General features: G+C 49.2%; 1 pseudogene; it reads left to right on the forward strand.

The window, feature by feature from the left end:
• Positions 1-914: 914 nt before the first annotated feature.
• LOC112399044 (BTB/POZ domain-containing protein 9-like) lies at positions 915-2,917 on the forward strand (annotated as a pseudogene).
• The last annotated feature ends 1,630 nt before the right edge of the window (positions 2,918-4,547 follow it).

Genomic DNA, 4,547 nt, shown 5'->3' on the forward strand with positions numbered 1-4,547 from the left:
TAACCTGTGAGAGTTAATTCAACCCGCTCCAAAGTACACTCTAAACTCCAAGTCTGCACCAGCAGAAGCAGACCGAAGACAATGAGGCTCTGAGAAGCAGACCTTCCAGCGCCCACACAGATGTGGCCATGGAGGATGAGAGACAGGGGAGAAACTGAGCCACAGCCACTAAGGACATTTATGTCCTACAGCGTCTCTCCCTTCCTTGTACCATCCAACTGACTGGTACATAGGTGTGAGGGCTGGAGCTCCAGAAGCCACCTTGGACCTTGAGAAAGGAAACCATGGGCTATGAAGCAGTGGGGTGATGAGATAAAAGACCCAGAGAACTTGGCAGTGAACCAGGCAGCGGACCCTACTGCCAGGGCTGGAGGTCTCCGCTATCCTACTCAACTGCACTTGGTGATTGCTACAGACCAGTGACTGCTGCATGCTGCCCATTCCCCCCTTTTTTAAATGAGAGTTTTAACCACTAAAACCTATTCTCAATCGTTGTTCAGCAGATGGGTTGTCATTTAGTGTATAGGTACCTGGACCATGAAGAGTCACATCGGAGCCTGAAAAGAAGGACTTTGAGCTAGATGTCAGAGGGTGAGACCTAGATGTGGGAAGGGAGTATAAAATGGATGTTTAACAGCCAAAAGACAGACTGTGATAGAGATTTGCTACCTGCCTACGCCAGGAGCCATTGTCCTCCTTTTCCTTATGTCAGAACCACAAATTTAAATGGGAAGGTAGGCAGGGGCGGCGAGGATGGCGGAGGAGGGGGCCGTGGCTACGATGGGGCTGCGGAATGGGTGGAAGAGGCGTCTGTGAGGGCGGTGAGGTCTCAGAGGAACATCGTGGGGATCCACGACTATCATCTGTTCTACAAGACGAATAACAGCCACCTTTGCCGCTTTGCTGAAGTGGGGGAAATTGATCATGTGCACGTATTTCTGGACATATTTGTGCCTTGTTGATTGGGGAAGAATATGGCTATGTCACATTTGTTGTGGAAAAGAAAGTGTTTTCTTGCCCACAGGGTAATCTTAGCAGTCAGGTGCCAATATTTTGGAGCATTACTATATGGTGGAATGTGACAATCTCAGCCTGAAGTCAAAATCCCTCTCCAGGACACCACCGCAGAAGTCGCAATGCTACTTCCATACATCTATTCAATACACTAGGTAGGCGAGGCTGACAGATAAGAAGGAGGAGGTGGGCTTCCCTGGTGGCGCAGTGGTTGAGAGTCCGCCTGCCGATGCAGGGGACATGGGTTCGTGCCCCGGTCCGGGAAGATCCCACATGCCACGAAGCGGCTGGGCCCGTGAGCCATGGCCGCTGAGCCTGCGCGTCTGGAGCCTGTGCTCCACAACCGGAGAGGCCCGCGTACAGCAAAAAAAAAAAAAAAAAAAAAGGAGGAGGTGCTGCTGGACTTTTTGAGCCTGGCTATAATATGGATTTCCAGAGCTGGAGGACTCTACCTCTGAGTACCTCTGCACAACACTTAACACACAGAATGTCTGTATGACTTTTGATGTTTCCAGTCTCTACTCACTTCCCAAGTTAACTTGGATGTGCAGCATGTTTATGGACAGAAATGTTCAGGAGGTGTTCTCAAGCCAAGGCTTCCTCTCCCTTTCTAAAACAGCACCTTTAAACGTCGTATTAAGATTCATTTGCAGCTCCCGAAAAAGATATTTTCTTAGCCTTGTTAAACTTGTGTAAGTATAATTCAGAGGAGAATCACGCTGAAATCGTGCAGGCTGTGTGCTTGGCTTTGATGAGCCTCACTGAACTTCTGAATGATGTGAGGCCTTTGGGACTGTTGTCCCCTGATGCCATTCTGGATGCTATTAAAGTTCAATCAGAGAGCCGGGACGTGGACCTCAACTACAGAGGCAGGCTCATACCAGAAGAGAACATTGCAACTATGAAGTATGGAGCCCAGATGGAAAAAGGGCAGATGAAGTCGGCCTTATCAGACGGTGACACTCAAAATTATGATTTGGATCATGGATTTTCTAGGCATCTGTTTGATGACGACTGCCATTCTGGCATCGAGATTAAGCCGTGTCAGCCGTCCATTAGCAATCATATTCGGATACTCCTGTTGGACCGAGATAGCCGGTCTCATTCATATTCCTTAGAAGTGTCAGTGGATGAACTTGATTGGATCAGGGTGATTGATCATTCACGATATCTGGGTCGTTCTTGGCAAAAGTGATATCTTCCAGCCCGCGTCAGCAGGTATATTCAAATAGTTGGGACTCATAACACAGTGAATAAGAGTTTTCACATTGTGGCTCTTGAACGTATGTTTACAAACAAAGCCTTCACTCTGGAGGAGGGGCTAATAGTGCCCATGGAGAACGTTGTAAACACTGCTGATCGTGCCAGTATGATTGAAGGGGTCAGTCGGGGCCAAAATACCTTGCTGAACGAGGACACCGAGAACTCTGACTGGGATTCTGGCTATACACGTCATCAGCTGGGAAGTGGTACAATTGGGGTTCAACTGTCACAGCCATACATGATCGGGTCAATGTGGTTATTACTGTGGGACTGTGAAGATCAGAGCTACGGCTCTTATGTTGAGGTTTCCACCAACCAGCAGCAGTGGACCACGGTAGCCAAAAGAACTAAAGTCACCTGCAAGTCCTGGCAATCAGTAACTTTTGAAAGACAGCCAACCTCCTTCATCCGAATCGTTGGAACACACAACACTGCAAACAAGGTGTTCCACTACGTCCACTTTGAGTGTCCTGAGCAGCAGAGCAGCCAGAAGGAGGAAAACAGTGAGGAATTGGGGACAGGGGACACCAGCCTGGCCAGTCAACAGCTCGACCTGCACGTCCTGTAGGCGCCCAGCGGCAACTCACTGCCTTCCAGCCCAGGCTCCAGCTCATACTCAGCCATCCAGCAGCACCGATAAAGGTGGTACATGTGTGGAGTGACTCGGGTGGGCCCAGATGGTGCAGGAACCGTGTCCTCCCAGAGCCGGGATCCCTGTGGACTACCCCCCCCCATCCCTCCCTGGGAGGAGCAGACCTGGCTGCAGAAACGGACACAGAACAGGTTTCCTCCCAAGGACACAGAAGGGCTGCTTTGTTCTCCTCGATTTGTTCAAATCAGGCTGGTCTCCAGGGGGAGAAAGTGGGTCTTCAATCTTCATCAAGTGCCCTATTAACACCCTACCTCTCTAATCTAACCCCACAAAGGGCACGGAAAGAAGTAGTAGACAGGCCCGAGTCGGAATATAAAAATGGCATATGAACACGGGAATGGAAGAGAATATATTAAGCCTTCATTACCTGGAGGCACCCTTTAGGAAATGGGTTTCCATAGAGTGTTTACTTTTATGGAGCACATTGCCCTGGCAACTAAATGATTTTTCATTTCTTAAAGTTATTCTCCATTTGCTGAATCATAGGTGTTCCAGATCTTTCTGAAAGGCTCCAACAGCAAATCGCTTGTTTTAATCCCTTTTGACGCTGTCATTTTCCTTCCTTAGTTCTGAACGGTTGAGCGTGGGGTAGAGCTGAGAAATATGGTGCGTATCTCCTAAATGAAGCACAGATGCAGCTAATCATGGCACCTGGTCTGACAAGGAAAATCCTTTGAGGAACGTCAACAAAATATACACAATAAGCGGGCTTCCCTGGTGGCGCAGCGGTTGAGAGTCCGCCTGCCGAGGCGGGGGACGCGGGTCCGTGCCCCGGTCTGGGAGGGTCCCGCATGCTGCAGGGCGGCTGGGCCCGTGAGCCGTGGCCTCTGGGCCTGCGCGTCCGGAGCCTGTGCTCCGCAACGGGAGAGGCCACAAAACAAAACACAATAAGCAAATCAATCTGTGGACACTGGAGTTAATAATCACTTGAACTGCCAAGTTATTAACCTGTCATTCCTGAAATGTATCCAGCCTTTACATTTGGGAGGTTGACAGGAAATAGTGATTATTCCACCAGCTAATTTAATGTTCAGAAGTACAGATAGATGAATGTATACCAACTTCTGGTTGGGCTGGACCTGTCCTTGATTTGCCACAGGTTAGTGGAGCCCTATGGAGTCAGCCATCCTGCCAGTCGGTGTCAGGAACGCAAAAGTGGGCCTTTCCCACACGCACGGTGGTGATCAGTGGTGGCTGTTTTCTCCCCAGACCATAATACTCAGCCAGGGATTGGAAAAAAAAAATCAGTTCTAAGAAGCTTACCTCTTAATCCTCACTGAAACGATCTCATCTGACAGTTGTCACTTGATCTGGCTCTGTGTGTCTGAGTAATGTCCAACCCAGTGCTAACCACCCTGTGTTAACTTGACGAGATTGTGTCCGGTTTTTGCTAATTCCCAGAGTTCTCCCCTTGGCTGGCTGTTGTGATCAGGTCCTCTGCACACACTGCTTGGAGGAGGGGGTGGGGCCGACTGGGGGTCCTTTCTGTCTTAAAGACACATTCATCTTGGGTGTACAAAGAGCCAGTGGGTCAGCTGTTTCCTCCTAGTGTGACATAGCTGTGAGTGATTTATCAGTATTGGAATAGTAGGATATCTTCAAACTGCGTGATTAAATG

Source organism: Neophocaena asiaeorientalis, unplaced genomic scaffold, assembly GCF_003031525.2.
Source record: "Neophocaena asiaeorientalis asiaeorientalis breed wild unplaced genomic scaffold, Neophocaena_asiaeorientalis_V1.1 scaffold114, whole genome shotgun sequence".
In the NCBI taxonomy this organism is placed as follows: domain Eukaryota; kingdom Metazoa; phylum Chordata; class Mammalia; order Artiodactyla; family Phocoenidae; genus Neophocaena; species Neophocaena asiaeorientalis.